The following is an 18303-nucleotide window of genomic DNA, read 5'->3' on the forward strand; positions in this document are numbered from 1 at the left end:
CCAGCCCCAAGCCCCTCCCACCCAGTAACGCCAGTCCCCAGTCCCTCCCCAAACACCCCCAGCCCGTTTCAAAGCCTTAATCACACCCATGCAGCCCAAATCAGTCCGAGGAATTCAGAGCATCCGAGCCCAAGCCCCTCCCAGGCAGCCCCGCCAGTCCTCAGCCCTTTCTCACACAGCCTCAGCCCGTTTCAAAGCCTTTACCCCTCCCAAAAAATCCAAACCCCACCATGCATCACAAATCAGTCTCAAGAGCTCAGAGTATGCCAGATCTTCTAAACAGCCCCAAGCAATTCCCAGCATCCTCATATCCTCATAATTTATCAATCTCTACTTGCAAACAAACACCTCTAGCGTTATTCTGAATTTTCCTCTAGCCCCTACTTCTCCCACTTCAATCCTTTCCTAAACAGCCCTAACCACGTCCAGCAGCCCTCAGCCCCTTCAATAGCAGATAAAGACACTCCCAATACAATGCCTCTACGTAATGCCCCAGCCCCTTCCCGCCAGCCCCAGCAAGCATCAACCATTATCCAAGCAGTCCTCATCTCGTCCACTGTCCTTCATAGAATTCCCAGCCCCAAGCAACAGCCCTATCCTCTCCAAGATACATCAGTTCCCTTCCTTAGCAACCTTAGCTAACCCCGGAATACCGTAAATACAGTCCCATCAGTTCCCATCCATCCCCACGCCTCTCCTCCTCTTATCGAACCGTCTCCCCATCCCAGCATCCCCATCTCAGCCCCTCCTAGCACGTCCTTCCCTCCACCCCTTACAGTCTACAGTCCCATCGCGTTCCCTCGCAGCCTCCGGCCAACACGTAACCTCTTTCCTGCCTCCAGCCTCCCCAAGCATGACCTAGACTACGCTCTCTCTCTCATGCACACACCCACATCCACCCCATCTCACCCTCTCCCTTATCCACCACACGCACACACACACACACACACACACACACACACACACCACTCCCGTGGCGCAACCGGTTAGAGCGCTGCGCTGCAAGGCTTCACGGCCAAAAAGGCGATTCGAGCCCCGCTCAGGCCGGATTCTTTCCGTTGACTAGGAGTGGTTACTGTCCCCCCTTGAGCAAAGGGGATGGGGTGTGTGGTGTGTGAGGTCCTGGCAGTACCCAGAGATCGACGATAATGAGCATGCACTTGCTCGTGTCGGGAGGTTACCTGCTGGCGAAAGCGAGTCCAACTCGTGATCAGGCCGTAGTAAATTACACACACACACACACACACACACACACATGCACACACACACACACACACACACACACACACACACACACACACACACACACACACACACACACACACACACACACACACAGCAACAAGCAAATAAATAACAAAGGAAGCCTGCATAATAAATACTTCGGGACGAGACACAATGACGCCAAACCAGAAGGAAACGTGTGTGAGGAAGACGACTAGAAAAAAGTAGCAGGCTAGGATCTAGGTCACAAAAAGAGTGGCTGTAATTTAAGACGAGGGTCAACAGGTGCCACAAAGAGGAGGAGGAGGAGGAGGAGGAGAGGAATGATAGGAAATACCTAATGCGGGAAAGACTCCTCTGTAGAAAGCCTCGGGAGGTGCCAAGCTACAAGGGAAGAGGAGGAGGAGAAGGAGGAGGAGGAGGAGGAGGAGGAAACATGGAAACATGTAAATGCAGGCAACATGAAGCCTCATTACGAAGTTGCTCGCTCTGGTGATTTAATCTGCTCTACAGTCACTTCGTGCCTGTAAAACAGATGAAAGCAATTCGTATTCAGTTTACTCCTGACGCAACGAGATAAAGGTCGATTCGATTTTCAAATGAGCTGATGGTATTTGCACTTACTACTTCTGAAGGAAGATTGTTCCAATGGCGGATGATTCTGTTTGAGAAGAAACTCCTGCCAATGTCCGTGCTCCATCGCCTCGCTTGAATATATAGACCGCTATTTTTAGTTCTGGTGTTGGTTTATAACCCAAAGAATTTACAGCGATCACGTTACTGAACTCTTTCAGGTACTTGAAGACCTGAATTAAATTTCCTATTAAACGTCTGTTTTCCGGCGAAAAGAAGTTGAGTCGCCAGAGTCGGTCTTCATACGGTTGAGCCCTTAAGGTTGGAGTTATTATCGTAGCACGTCGTTGAACTCTTCCCTGTAATTCAATATCCTTCTTGTAATTATGGGACCAGAACTGTACCGCATATTCGAGGTGAGGCCTTTTATGCAAGGATAACATTACTTAAGGCGTCTTGAGCTCGAATTTCCTCGCTATGAATCCGAGCATAATATTGGCTTTGTTATATGCTTCTTTTTTGTTTTGTGCTGCCTGTAGCGCCGTAAGGCTTTCTTGAGGGGCTTTACGGACAGCCCCAGCCCATTAGTGGCGCAGGTTAATTTCATCTATAATGGCTGCCGTGATGTATGACTCTTTCTTTGCCCATGCTGCCCTCCGGTGCTCCTCTTGACCGAAGTCGCTGAAGTTAAGGTTGATGGACGATCTGGACAGCATGTGGGTAATTTTCCGCCATTCGGCGATGACTTGAAAAATCAGCGTGTGTCTGTGGCACGCAAACCTAGGTCCACGGGCTCACAACGCCCGCATGCTAACTATTCGGTCACCGCCTCCCCTGTAGTTTAGTGCAACGATTTTATCTACTTTTTTTTTTTTTAAATCGGTGTTACCTTCGCCATCTTCTAGTCTTCGGGGACTTTCTTTAGTTGTATTAACCGATTAAATATGCTTGTGAGGGGCTGGAGGAGAAGGAGGAGGAGGGAAGTGAGGGTAGGAAATACCTGATGTGGTAATGACTCCTCTGTAGAAGGCCTCGAGTGGTGCCAAGCTACAGGGGTAGAGGAGGAAGAGGAGGAGGAGGAAAACAGACAAAAGCAAGGTAAGGGAGAGGGAGCGAGAGGAAGAAAAAGAAGAGGGAGAGAGGAAGAAGACAAGGAGGAGCAATGGAAAGAACAAGTGGGAAGGAAGGAAGGGATGGAGTAAAGAGCATGAGCCAAGAGAAGATGGCGCCACTATAAACACTTGCCTGCGCCATGACGGGCTGGGGCCGAATACCATCCAGGCCCCTCAAGCAAGCCTACCGGTGCAATAGGCGGAGACGTAAAAAAAAAAAAAAAAAAAAAAAAAAAAACTAAGAAGGGGGAACAACAATAGACCGGAGAAATGAGAAGGAATAAAAAAAGAATAGTGAATCAAGAGTAATGAAGAGGAAAATATGGTATGAGAGTGGAGGAAACTGAAGAGGGGAAGGAGAACCGAGAGAAGAGATGAATTAGGAGTCAGAAAAATATGAGAGAAAATAAGAAGTAATGTATTCATGGAAGGGAGGAGAGGAAAGCGTGGGAGTAACTGGAGAGAAGAAAAATGAGAAGGGAGAAATGAAAAAAGAGGAAGGTAAGAAGTTAGGGAGAGGAAGGCGAGGGAAGTGCAGGAGGCGGAGGAATGAGGAGGATAAAAAGAGAAAAAAAGAGGAGGAAAAAAATAAGTGGCAGTGGAGAGAGGAAAGCCTAGGAGTGAGTGGAGGAAACCGATGAGAAGGAAGAAGAGGCGGAGGAATGAGAAGGAAATTAATGAAAGGAAAACTACAATAGCAGCAGGAACAACAAAAACAACAACAACAACAACCACAACAACAACAACCACAACAACAACAACCACAACAACAACAACAACAACAACAACAACAACAACAACAACAACAACAACAACAACCACAACAACAACAACAACAACAACAACAACAACAACCACAACAACAACAACAACAACAACAACAACAACAACAACAACAACAACAACAACAACAACAACAACAACAGCAACAACAACAACAACAACAACAACAACAACAACAACAACAACAACAACAACAACAACAACAACAACAACAACAACAACAACAACAACAACAACAACAAAAACAACAACAACAACAACAACAACAACAACAACAACAACAACAACAACAACAACAACAACAACAACAACAACAACAACAACAACAACAACAACAACAACAACAACAACAACAACAACAACAACCACAACAACAACAACAACAACAACAACAACAACAACAACAACAACAACAACAACAACAACAGCAGCAGCAGCAACAACAACAACAAAGAAAAAAAAATAGGAAGATAATAATTGGAATAAGAATATATAGATGATGATGGTACGGAAGAATGAGGTAAGAGGAGGAACGAGAAAAAGAAAAAGATACAAAGAAGAAGAAGAAGAAGAAGAAGAAGAAGAAGAAGAAGAAGAAGAAGAAGGAAAAAAAGGAAGAAAACGATGATGATGAAGAAGATCACAACACAGCAAGAACAAATAAAGAAGAAAATGAACACGAACAAGAACAAGAACAGGAAAAAGAAAGAAAGAAAAAGAAGAGTACGATAGACAAAACAAACAACAAACAACAACAACAATAAAAGCAAGACAAACAAAATGAACAAAAAAAAATGAAAGAAAAAAAACAAGAACATGAAGAACAAGAAAAAGAATAATATGAACAAAACATGAACAAGAAGAAGAAATCGAAAACATAAAGATAATAAAAGAGAAAGAAGCTTGGGAAGTAGTGAAGAGAAAGGGAAAGGAGGAGAAGAAAGGAGACACATAAATGATAAAACGGAAGGAGTGGGCGGGAGAGAAAAGGAAAACGAGGGAGGTAAAGGGAGACGAGAGGAATGTGGAGGGAAAAAAAGAAGGATATTTAAGATCATAGAGCAACGGAGAGGAATTCGTAGGCGGGAGAGGAGGAAACCGAGGGAGGTGAAGTGAGGCGGGAGGAATGCACACTCTATAGGGACACAGGACAGGTGGCAGAGGGTAGGGAGGTGAAGGGCGCCGATTTAATGTGGAGATAGGGCCAAGAGGGTATATAGCGGCCCGGTTACGGCGGGAGGAGGGACAGACGTTTGGACCGCTGAAGGGAAGTGAGGGCGAGTGATGGGACCTGAGGCAAAGTGAGAAACGTATCTGAAGGGGACAGTGAGTGAGCTTTGATTACATAGCTGACGCAAACACACTCTCCTGGTTAGTTTAGAGGAGTCAGGTATTATTAATCTCGGAAAATCATAAATAAAAATGGAGTTATATGAAAAGCGACAGTGTGAGTGAGCCTAGAGCAGACACTTTACTCAAACACATATATACCGTGATGAATTTAAAGGAGTCAAGTTTTACTAATCGGAGAAAATCAAGTTATTAAATAGGAGAAGTAAAAAGCGACAGTGTGGGTAAGCCAAAAAATACTCAGTTGACACAAACACACACCTGATAAACTTAGAAGAACCAGGTGTTATCAATTAGAGAAAATCGATCTTTAAGTTCAAGAATTCAAAATGAAGTGATTAAGTACTACAATTTAGAATCATATCAAGTACACGAGATTAAGGAAGCAAACAACGAAATCACACGAACAACATATTCCAATGAAGAACACAAGAACATAAGAAAGCTGCAAGTGTTCAGTCAAACTTTTTAAAAATCAACACCACGCAACCTCCCTATACATGACTTTGCTATAGGAGTCGATAACGCAAGAAAACACAAAAGCACTGCAGGCCATTACTCTTTACGTGGTGCTGGTGGGGGAAGCATTACTACAAATAAGAGTAGCACAAGGGAACGATTGTAAACTACCTTGGAGTGATGGACCCCGGCATGGCTCTACAGATGCTTGCCCTGTGCCCCTCCGTGCACCGCCAGTACCTCCACCCTCACCCCCTCCTCCGCCCCGGCCACGCCCTTCCACTGCCCGGGTGAGAAGCATCGCTCTACCTGTTGTGTTCCCGTGTGTGACTTTAAAAGGCATCAGTGGAACAGGATTGCGTCTGATGCCTTTGTGAGGTTACTTTGATTCTTTTGTTACTGTCTTTGTTTGCTTTGTTTCTGACTAGTTGAGTTTTTTTTAATTTTTATATAAAGCAATGTCTAAACTGCAATTCATTTTCATATATATATTTCTCTCTCTCTCTCTCTCTCTCTCTCTCTCTCTCTCTCTCTCTCTCGGTAATCTTTCTCTTGGTTTATAAAAATCTTACAACGGAAACTCGATGCGTCACAAAATATTTAGTTTAACGCAATATTTAAACTGCAACCAATTTCGGCGTCTGCAAATGTAATTAGCTGTACACAAACAAAAAGTCCCATAGTGCATTACCGATATAAAGTGCGGAAGGGACACAAGTACCAAGTATATATCATTCCATTTTTGGTGTGTGTGTGTGTGTGTGTGTGTGTGTGTGTGTGTGTGTGTGTGTGTGTGTGTGTGTGTGTGTAATAAAAATAATAGTAATGATAATAATATTTATTCATTTGTTGGCAACCATAAGGCTGAAACTACACAAAAGTAGAATGAAATTTATGCAATGAGTAATGGGAGAGAGAGAGAGAGAGAGAGAGAGAGAGAGAGAGAGAGAGAGAGAGAGAGAGAGAGAGAGAGAGAGAGAGAGAGAGAGAGAGAGAGAGAGAGAGAGAGAGAGAGAGAGAGAGAGAGAGAGAGAGAGAGAGAGAGAGAGAGAGAGAGAGAGAGAGAGAGAGACTTATATACTTACACACACACACACACACACACACACACACACACACACACAAACAAACAAACAAACAAACAAACACACACACACACACACACACACACACACACACACACACACACACACACACACACACACACACAGACACACACACACACACACACACACACACACACACACACACACACAGCTAACTTGGACAAAACAAACAAAAACAGAAACAGGTCAAAACGACTCTAAACAAACCAAAAACAAACAAGACGGAAAAGCTACACTCAGGGGACAGAAAACAAACAAAGCAAACCAAACCTATGAAGCGAAGCAAAGCTAGAAAAACAAGGCGGGACAAACAAACACATAAAAAGGGAAGAGAGAAAAAGAATTATAACTAAGAGGAGACAAGTCGAGGAGAAGCTATTTCACGGACCACTGTCTTGAGGAGGAAGAGAAGGAGGGGGAGGAAGAGGAGGAGGAGGGGATAACAAAGGAGAGGAGGGAAGAAGGAGGAAGGAGATGAGTAGAAAGGTTTTTATCAAAGGAAAAGGAAGAGAAGAAAGAGTATAAATAAATACTGATAAAATGTAGTGAATGGAGAGAAAGAGAGAGAGAGAGAGAGAGAGAGAGAGAGAGAGAGAGAGAGAGAGAGAGAGAGAGAGAGAGAGAGAGAGAGAGAGAGAGAGAGAGAGAGAGAGAGAGAGAGAGAGACACACACACACACACACACACACACACACACACACACACACACACACACACACACACAGAAGTCCACTCACAAAAGCGAGTAACAAAAGAATCCGATTGAAAACAAAGGATCTATAGGCAGGAAAGTCTATGTCAAGGTTCTCGCTGCTCCCTCCTCCTCTTCGTGAACCTCTACATTGGTTTGGGTTCTATACGAGGTCACTCAGGTTAGCATTACTCTTACAAGTTATTCTCCCTACCTCGACTAATCCCCGGGAGATCAGTTCCAGCACTATACGGTGACCGGAGCCCTTCCCTTTAAGCTTTCTTTTAACCCTCTTATATTCATGAAAACCCTTTGTATCTTTTTTTCCCTTTTACTGTGCTCTGTTGTTTTAATGTGTTGGTATTGCCTGACACCATTAAGTAAAGGATAACTTGTATTACGGCCTCCAGTGTGCGCTATAGGCGGGGATGTAATAAAAAAAAAAGGAAAAAGAAAAACAAAGTATAATCTAAAATCCTCCTTGAAAAAAAAACTTCCCTTACTCTCTAAATAGTAAGAAAAGGAGAAAATGAATAATCAAAAACAAAAGTGATCGATTCATATTTTTATTTCTCTACATAAACATGTGGATTTTATACGTGCCTGACTTAACTTTCAAATCCTCTTAAAAACCCGCTTCCTTCATGGTCCAGTAAGTAGGAATAGGGAACAGCGTACGAGAAATAGGGAACAGAGAACGAAAAATAGGGAACAGCGTACGAAAAATAGGGAACAGTGTACGAAAAATAGGGAACAGTGTACGAAAAATAGGGAACAGCGTACGAAAAATAGGGAACAGAGAGCGAAAAATAGGGAACAGCGTACGAAAAATAGGGAACAGTGTACGAAAAATAGGGAACAGTGTACGAAAAATAGGGAACAGCGTACGAAAAATAGGGAACAGAGAGCGAAAAATAGGGAACAGCGTGCGAAAAATAGGGAACAGTGTACGAAAAATAGGGAACAGAGAACGAAAAATAGGGAACAGCGTACGAAAAATAGGGAACAGCGTACGAAAAATAGGGAACAGTGTACGAAAAATAGGGAACAGCGTACGAAAAATAGGGAACAGCGTACGAAAAATAGGGAACAGCGTGCGAAAAATAGGGAACAGTGTACGAAAAATAGGGAACAGCGTACGAAAAATAGGGAACAGAGAACGAAAAATAGGGAACAGCGTACGAAAAATAGGGAACAGCGTACGAAAAATAGGGAACAGTGTACGAAAAATAGGGAACAGCGTACGAAAAATAGGGAACAGTGTACGAAAAATAGGGAACAGTGTACGAAAAATAGGGAACAGCGTACGAAAAATAGGGAACAGTGTACGAAAAATAGGGAACAGCGTACGAAAAATAGGGAACAGCGTACGAAAAATAGGGAACAGCGTACGAAAAATAGGGAACAGTGTACGAAAAATAGGGAACAGTGTACGAAAAATAGGGAACAGCGTACGAAAAATAGGGAACAGCGTACGAAAAATAGGGAACAGCGTACGGAAAATAGGGAACAGTGTACGAAAAATAGGGAACAGTGTACGAAAAATAGGGAACAGTGTACGAAAAATAGGGAACAGTGTACGAAAAATAGGGAACAGTGTACGAAAAATAGGGAACAGTGTACGAAAAATAGGGAACAGTGTACGAAAAATAGGGAACAGTGTACGAAAAATAGGGAACAGTGTACGAAAAATAGGGAACAGCGTACGAAAAATAGGGAACAGTGTACGAAAAATAGGGAACAGCGTACGAAAAATAGGGAACAGCGTACGAAAAATAGGGAACAGCGTACGAAAAATAGGGAACAGCGTACGAAAAATAGGGAACAGCGTACGAAAAATAGGGAACAGCGTGCGAAAAATAGGGAACAGTGTACGAAAAATAGGGAACCGTGTACGAAAAATAGGGAACAGCGTGCGAAAAATAGGGAACAGCGTACGAAAAATAGGGAACAGCGTACGAAAAATAGGGAACAGCGTGCGAAAAATAGGGAACAGTGTACGAAAAATAGGGAACCGCGTGCGAAAAATATGAATGTTGAGTTTTGAGTTATCTTTCAATCTCTCTTTCTTTATATATATTTAGATTTTAACCCTATTCTCTTAATGGTTTGGAATCTAATTGTACAAAAACATTGACCTGGAAAATGGTGAACTAGCAACGCTGAATGTTTGTTTGTACTTTTTTTTTGTATAGCTTGGAACAAAATCAATACAACCTAACCATGCGAGCCGATAGGTAAGATATAATAGGGTAACGCAAGGCAGAATAGCATTGTACCTACTATCATTTCCTTTATGCTTTAGAATCCCCCTGAAAATAAACTATAGTCCACTGCAACCCAATACGATATAATAGGGGACAACGCAAGGCAGAATAACATGGTACCAACTATCATTTCCTTTATGCTTTAGAATCCCCCTGAAAAAAACTATAGTCCACCGCTACCCAATACGTAAAAAGAAAAAAAAGGAAACATCAGATTAAAAAAAATATATATATAACCGTGATCTATTGCTATGGGCGATCTATTTTTATTTTTTTTACGGCGCGTGGCTTCAGCAGACCTCAGCATCAACAGCATCAGCATCCGGAGACTGCTATTATTCTGGCCGTCAGCGTGTGGATCGTGCTGTGCTGACCTAGCTGCTGCCTTCCCTCCCTCCTCTCTTTCTCCTCTATTGATGTGTGTCTGTCCTGTAATCTATTTTGACCATCTATCCCTCCTCCCTCCCATTGGTATCAACTGCGTGTATCTACCTTTCTACCATGTATCTTGCGTATGGCTGCTCTTTCTACCGTCAAACAATCCCTTATTCCATTTACTTCTGTCATCTTTATCTTTGTATTCTAACTATTTACGTATCCTTAAGTTCGTGTTTTTCTTTATTTCCCTTCTTACCAGCATTGTTATCTACTGTGTCCATCTTGCTAATGTTTGTTTTCTCTCTACACCGTCAGTCAATCACCTCTTTCTTTCCCTTCCATGTCAATCTTTATCTTTTTATGCTAATTATTCACCCATTCTTAAGTTCGTGTTTTTTTCTGTTTCCCTTCTTACCAGCATAGCTATCTACTGTGTCCATCTTATTAATGTCTGTTTTATCTCTATACCGTCAGTCAATCACCTCTTTCTTTCCCTTCCATGTCTATCTTTATCTTTCTATGCTAATTATTCACCCATTATTAAGTTCGTGTTTTTTTCTGTTTCCCTTCTTACCAGCATTGCTATCTACTGTGTCCATCTTGCTAATGTCTGTCTTATCTCTATACCGTCAGTCAATCACTTTTTTCTTTCCCTTCCATGTCAATCTTTATCTTTTTATGCTGATTATTCGCCCATCCTCAAGTTCGTGTTTTCTATTCCCTTCCTTTACATCATTAGTGCCTGCTATGTCCACCTATTACATATCTTGCTATAATAGTGTCTGCGCTCTTTCTAGCATCAATCAATCACTGCTTTCTTTCCATTCTCTGTCGCTCTTTACAATTCTATTTCAACTGTTAACTCATTTTTAAGTTCGTGTTTTCCATTCCCTTCCTTTCCTTCAATAGTATCTACTGTGTTCATCTATCATACATCTGGCTAGTTTATATCAGTTTCTGCTACCATAAATCAATTGCTTCTTCCTTCCCCTTCCTGGTCAATATTCGTCTTTTTATTCTAACTATCCATCCATTTCTAAGTTTTTTTTTTTTTTTTTTACATTTACTGTGTCCATTTATCATACATATTGCTTGTGTCTGTCTGTTCTTTCTACCGTCCATCAACCACCACTTCCTTTCCCTTCCCTGTCAATCTTTATCCTTCTATTCCAAATATTCAAACCATCCTTATGTTCGTTTCTCAATTTTCCTTTTATCCCTTCTTATTTAGTAATTTCCCAATCTCTATGTTCATTCTTCTCCTCTTCCTACATATTGAAATCAGTCTGTCAATCGTTACCTTTCTATTCTATCTCTTAACCCATCCTTAAGTTTGATGCTACTTCATATTTAGCGATTTTCCAACGTTTCTGTCCATTTTTCTCTTCCTTCTTCATATTTAAGTCCCGTTCCGCTAGCCTCATATGCCTCTCCCATCCATTCATCTCCTTAGCTAGCCTGTCCCGATCCATCTACCTTCAACTTCTTCGCGTTTCAATTCATCTTTATCATCTACTACTTCGCCTGGTCCGTTTAGCCTCACATCCATCTCCTAAGCTAACCTGTCCCCGTCCATCTACTTTCTATATCTTTCCGTCACAGTCCATCTTTACCTTCTTCTACTGATTCGCGTTTCTTTTTTTCCTATGAATTATTTATGACTGCTACTCTACTCCAATGACGCTTATACTTTCAAGAGGGAATATTCTAACACCTCTCCAGCCGATTATGACCCTCTTACGGCTACTCTTACTATCAACTTTTTTTATAGGAGCAGAACCAGTGGACTTTATTTTCCTTTTTTTTCATTCTTTACGATAAAAAAACTGCCTTATTCTTCAGTCTATCAACCCTTCCATACCCTGTCAGTTAGTAAGATTCATCAGTCTGTCTTCTGTCTGTTTTTTCTTTGTTTTTGTTTTCACTTCTATTCCTCCTCTCCCTTTTCCTCATCCTGTCTACAGCCTCCCATACCTTGTCAGCTCTTCGTGTCTACCTGTCCTTCTCCTCGTCCTGTCTATCATTTACGTTTTTACTTGTCTTTTTCATGCTCTCCCTCTTACCACTACTGCTCTCATACCTGTCAATTATTTACGCCTATACATTTCTTTCCTCCTGTATACTCTATATGTCTTTCCTCCTTTTCCTTTCTCCTGTCTAGTGTTTTATAACCTGTCTATTCTTTAAGTCCATCTATCCTTCTCCTGTCAATCCTTAATGTTTTTTTCTCCCTTCTCCTCTTGTCTATACTAATTCTTCACATCCACCCATCCTTCTCTTCTTCCTGTTCATATCCCTCCATACCCCGTCAATCTTTATATCCATCTATCCTTCTCTTCCTTCTGTCCATAGCATCTCATATCCTGTCACTTCTTCATATCCATCCATCCTTCTCTTCCTCCCGTCTACCCCAGCGTGACCCGTCTCTCTCTCTCCCACCGCCTCCTCGCCGCCGCTCCAATCACCACAAACACTCGCATGGCAGAGTAAGAGATCAAAGGCCACGATTTACTTTCGGAGAGGTTGAGCCGAGGATATCACCGCTTCCTTCCCCACTGATCCTGCTGCGGAGGGGGGGAGGGGGGAAAGGGGGAAGGCGGGGGACGGGGGTGATAGGGTATATGAGGGAACGGGAGGTGAGTGAGGGAGTAAATGTATGTACCATATTGGGGGATAGTAGAAGAATAAAAGGAAGAGGAGAGGGGAGTTGAGTGACGAGGCAGATGTAACATATTGGGGAGGGGGGGAGCAGATGGAGTATGGAATAAAAGGAAAAAAAAGAGAAAGTGGATTTTTATTTTATTTTACAGAAAAGGAGACAGTTCAAGGGCGTGAAAAAAAAAAACCAATAATGAAAAAAAAAAGCCCGCTACTTACTGCTCCTGAATAGAGTACAGATGAGTGGCCAAAAAGAAAGGTCAATTTCGGGAGGATGAAGCATATTTGGAGACAGTTGAAGAATAGAAAAAAAGAAGGACAGAGAGAGGAATAGTTAGGTGGATAGACGGAGCATATTTTGGGGACGTAGTAAGAGTTGTTGGAAGTGAATGGATATAATGGAAGGGAAGAGAAAGAGGGGGCGAGATAGATAGTGTAGCATATATTTAAGAGACAGCTGGGATATGGGAAAAGGAAGGGAAAAGGAAGAGGAAGGAGACAGATAAAGGGACGTGAGTGAATAGGGGAGTGGAGAAAGAGGGAAGGGAAAAGAGATAAGGAAGGGAAATTACATGTTGTGATGATAGTGGAAGAGGAAAGGGATGTGGCTGGGAAGTAATGTAAAGAAGGGTGAAGACGGTTGTTTGAGGAAATGGGGAAAAAAGAAGACAGTTGTTTGAGGAAATGGGGAAAAAAAAAGACAGTTGTTTGAGGAAATGGGGAAAAAAAAGACAGTTGTTTGAGGAAATGGGGAAGAAAAGGAGACAGTTGTTTGAGGAAATGGGAAAAAAGAAGACAGTTGTTTGAGGAAATGGGGAAAAAAAAGACAGTTGTTTGAGGAAATGGGGAAAAAAAAGTTGTTTGAGGAAATGGGGAAAAAATGAAGACAGTTGTTTGAGGAAATGGGGAAAAAAAAGAAGACAGTTGTTTGAGGAAATGGGGAAAAAAAGAAGACAGTTGTTTGAGGAAATGGGGAAAAAAAGACAGTCGTTTGAGGAAATGGGGAAAAAGAAGACAGTTGTTTGAGGAAATGGGGAAAAAGAAGACAGTTGTTTGAGGAAATGGGGAAAAAAAAGACAGTTGTTTGAGGAAATGGGGAAAAAAGAAGACAGTTGTTTGAGGAAATGGGGAAAAAAGAAGACAGTTGTTTGAGGAAATGGGGAAAAAAAGAAGACAGATGTTTGAGGAAATGGGGAAAAAAGAAGACAGCTGTTTGAGGAAATGGGGAAAAAAGAAGACAGTTCTTTGAGGAAATGGGGAAAAAAGAAGACAGTTGTTTGAGGAAATGGGGAAAAAAAGAAGACAGTTGTTTGAGGAAATGGGGGAAAAAGAGGACAGTTGTTTGAGGAAATGGGGAAAAAAGAAGACAGTTGTTTGAGGAAATGGGGAAAAAAAGAAGACAGTTGTCTGAGGAAATGGGGAAAAAGAGGACAGTTGTTTGAGGAAATGGGGAAAAAAAGAAGACAGTTGTTTGAGGAAATGGGGAAAAAAAGAAGACAGTTGTTTGAGGAAATGGGGAAAAAGAAGACAGTTGTTTGAGGAAATGGGGAAAAAAAAGACAGTTGTTTGAGGAAATGGGGGAAAAAGAAGACAGTTGTTTGAGGAAATGGGGAAAAAAAGACAGTTGTTTGAGGAAATGGGGGAAAAAGAAGACAGTTGTTTGAGGAAATGGGGAAAAAAAAGAAGACAGTTGTTTGAGGAAATGGGGAAAAAAAGAAGACAGTTGTTTGAGGAAATGGGGAAAAAAAAGGAGACAGCTGTTTGAGGAAATGGGGAAAAAAAAGGAGATAGTTGTTTGAGGAAATGGGGAAAAAAATAAGACAGTTGTTTGAGGAAATGGGGAAAAAGAGGACAGTTGTTTGAGGAAATGGGGAAAAAGAAGACAGTTGTTTGAGGAAATGGGGAAAAAAGAAGACAGTTGTTTGAGGAAATGGGGAAAAAAAAGACAGTTGTTTGAGGAAATGGGGGAAAAAGAAGACAGTTGTTTGAGGAAATGGGGAAAAAAAAGACAGTTGTTTGAGGAAATGTTGGAAAAAGAAGACAGTTGTTTGAGGAAATGGGGAGCGTAGGTGGGCAGTGAAAATGGAAAAGGGGAAGGTGATTGGTATAGCAGGTTGATGGACAGGGGGGGAATGTGAAGAGAAAGGCGGGGGGGATGGGGGAGGGGAGGGAGAAGGGAAAAGGGAAGAGGAGTTTTGAAAGTACGTTGGGAGGGGAAGGACAGCTGGAGTATGGAGAAGGGAAGGGGAAGGGGAATGGGAAATGGTAGGGGAAGAGGACTGTTGAAAGAACGTGGGGGAAGGAGAACCGGAGTATGGACAAGGGGAAGGAGAGGGGGAAGAGGAGTGTTGAAAGTACGTGGGGAGGAGAAGGACAGCCGGAGTATGGAGAAGGGAAGAGGAAGAGGAAGGGGGAAGGGTAGGGGTAGAGGAAGAGAAAGGGGACGGGGGCTATTGAAACCTCGTTGAGGGGGAGGGGGGGAAGGGTAGCCGCAGTATGGGCCAGGGGAGGGGGTTACGTTAGGTGTGACATGTTCGCGAATTGCCTGACAGGTGCTGCGCCACAAGCCTGCAGAACTTTGCGCACAACACCCAGAAAACTATTGACCTGAAGCGAATATCTACAAAATACAAATTGCAAGTTACCTCACTCCATGGTGGTGGTGGTGGTGATGGTGGCGGTGGTTATGGTGGCAGTAGTCGTGGTGGAGGTGTTCTCGTGGTGGTGGTGGTGGTGGTGGTGGTGTTCTCGTGGTGGTGGTGGGTAGTGGAGGGGTTACATTAAGGGGTAACCAGCGACGCAACGCCTACACCACATTTTTGTAACTCACTGTGTTAGAGAGACAAAAAATATCAAATTTAGATAATCCCAAGAACCATGACCTATCTAGATCTTTAAACTCTAACGTGCATGCTCTTATGGACATGCCCTTCCCAGCACCCAATCATTCATTTTATGTATACCAAGACTACAACGACCATTATCCTTTCCCTATGACCCTCTCAGACTGTGATTTCAGCAGCCCTTAGAGCGTTCTAGTACCCCAGGGTCACGCTGATCTAATGCTACCATGATTTACTGCCAAAAATTGTGACGGAAAAAAAGAAAACCAGATCATATTTATTTATTTTATTAACAGCAATGTATCAAATTATTAATAAAAATGTACTCGTATAACGCACTGCAGAAGCGTTTGTCTCCATAATTTAAAAGCAAATACACAACAACACAGACGAGATTAATGTTCCGTCTCGCAGCGAGTTAGCACACCATTCATTACCTGAAGAAGAATAAGAACAAGAAGAACAAGAACAAGAACAAGAAGAGCAAGAAGAAAGAAGATGAGATAAGAAAAAGAGGAGGAAGATGAAGGTTTTGATAATGATAATGATGATAATGATAATGATGATGATGATAAAGATGGAGAACAAGAAGAAAAAAAAATAATAAGAATAACTGTAAAAGTGAAAACAAAAATGACATTCTTCTTAAATTCATTCCTATCAAATGAGACAAAGCAAAGGAATTCAAGCTCTTCCCCAGATTATACATACTCATTACGAGGCAGTTTACCAATGAAAGAAAACGGGAAGCTTTTATCGGCGCATCAATCTATTGCGGCCCGGCGACCTCACTGTTTGCGAGACATTTAATAACGCACTGACACACCCGCTGTAAATATATAACTCGCTGATAGCACGTAAGGGGAGGGAGGGAGGGAGGGAGGGCAGGTGAGTAATTAATCTTTTTACTCGCCATGATTAGATTTGTGTCGCTGTTTTTCCGGGACAATAAAAGGAAAATTAAAAGATGGAAAAAATGTAACTTTCTAGAGGTATACTTTTTTGTCTCCTGATACTTCAAGTAAATCTAAGAGAAAAAAATAAGCGTCACATTCAGGGTTTACAAATGTAAGTTTAAAAATAATACACCGTAAAATATATCAGCAACACACACACACACACACACACACACACACACACACACACACACACACACACACACGATGTATAGAAAATAATTATAACTTTTCACTCCCTATAATTCTGTCAATCTTGCAGCATCATACAAAGTTGTCCTTCAAAGTGCAGGGATGCAGGAGTGTGGGATGTAGGGGGTGAAAGTGTAGGGATGCAGATGTATGGGAATGTAGGGGGTGAAAGTGTAGGGATGCAGGCGTGTGGGATGTAGGGGGTGAAAGTGTAGGGATGCAGGTGTGTGGGGATGTAGGGGTGAAAGTGTAGGGATGCAGGTGTGTGGGATGTAGGGGGTGAAGGTGTAGGGATGCAGGTGTGTGAGAATGTAGGGGGTGAAGGTGTAGGGATGCAGGTGTGTGGGGATGTAGGGGTGAAAGTGTAGGGATGCAAGTGTGTGGAAATGAAGGGGGTGAAGGTGTAGGGATGCAGGTGTGTGGGGATGTAGGGGTGAAAGTGTAGGGATGCAGGTGTGTGGGAATATAGGTCTGGAAAGGTGCGAACAGAGTGTGGGTGGAAAGGTGAGGTGGACGACAGGTGAAGGGAGCAAGGGGTGGAGAGATGATGACAAAGTGTGGGAGGATGTATGGAGGCTGAAAAGTGGAAGAAAGGGTGGAGAGGCATATAGCGTGGGTGGTGGATGGAGGGTTAGCGAGAGAGGCTGGATGATGATGACTGACGGATGGGAAAGGAAAAAAAAAGGCGGATGGGGAGAGGAACCGGGAGGAAGGGTAAAGAAAGTGTGCTGCCCAAACGAAATAAAAAAGGGGAAAATAAAAAAGGAGAAAATAAAAAGAGGAAAATAAAAAGAGGAAAATAAAAAGGGGAAAATAAAAAGAGGAAAATAAAAAGGGGAAAATAAAAAAAGAGAAAATAAAAAGAGGAAAATAAAAAGAGGAAAATGAAAAGAGGAAAATAAAAAAGAAAATAAAAAGAGGAAAATAAAAAGGGGAAAATAAAAAGAGGAAAATAAAAAGAGGAAAATAAAAAGAGGAAAATAAAAAGGGGAAAATAAAAAGGGGAAAAAGGGATAAAAAAGTAATGTTTGCCCCCACGAGGAAGATAAAAACGTGGGAAAAAGTCTCCCCTCCCACGACAACAATATTTTCCGATATTGTCTCTCTCTCTCTCTCTCTCTCTCTCTCTCTCTCTCTCTCTCTCTCTCTCTCTCTCTCTCTCTCTCTCTCTCTCTCTCTCTCTCTCTCTCTCTCTCTCTCTCTCTCTCTCTCTCTCTCTCTCTCTCTCTCTCTCTCTCTGTCCCTCACTTTGTCTGTCTCTTTTTTTCTGTCTGTCACTCTCACTCTCTCTCTCTCTCTCCCACGCAGGACATCCCTTTAATTAACTCCTTTGTAGGTCAGGAAGGCGAAGAGAAGGGAGGAGGGGGGAAGGGAGGGAAGTGGGTCACACTAGAAGGTAAGGGGGGGTAAGGGGGGTCATGATGAAGGGGGTGAGGAATAGGTATGGTGGGAGAAGGGGGAGGGGATGGTAGCAGAGAAGGGTTAAGGAAGGGTAGGAAAGAGAAGGGAATGGGGGATGGGAGAATAGAGGAAGGGGGGTACTGGGAGGTAGAGGGAGAGGGGGGGGGTCAACATCCTCCCTAAAAAAAGAAAAAACATTAATCAAGCTTGGAACTCCGGCACTGCATCGGAAATCACTCCCTTCCTCCCCTCCCACCCCTCACTCACCTCCCTCCTCCACTTTTCCTCTACTCCCTCCCTCTTTCTCTTC

General features: G+C 42.6%; 1 long non-coding RNA gene across 1 annotated transcript in view; it reads right to left on the reverse strand.

Moving 5' to 3' along the window:
- LOC126995606 (uncharacterized) overlaps positions 1–18303 on the reverse strand; it is a 53046-nt gene that overhangs the window by 5526 nt on the left and 29217 nt on the right. Inside the window, exon 2 of the long non-coding RNA XR_007750503.1 lies at positions 15247–15430. This is a non-coding gene — a long non-coding RNA (uncharacterized LOC126995606). The remainder of the gene's footprint in view (positions 1–15246; positions 15431–18303) is intronic.

Source organism: Eriocheir sinensis, chromosome 1 (assembly GCF_024679095.1).
Source record: "Eriocheir sinensis breed Jianghai 21 chromosome 1, ASM2467909v1, whole genome shotgun sequence".
Lineage (NCBI taxonomy): Eukaryota > Metazoa > Arthropoda > Malacostraca > Decapoda > Varunidae > Eriocheir > Eriocheir sinensis.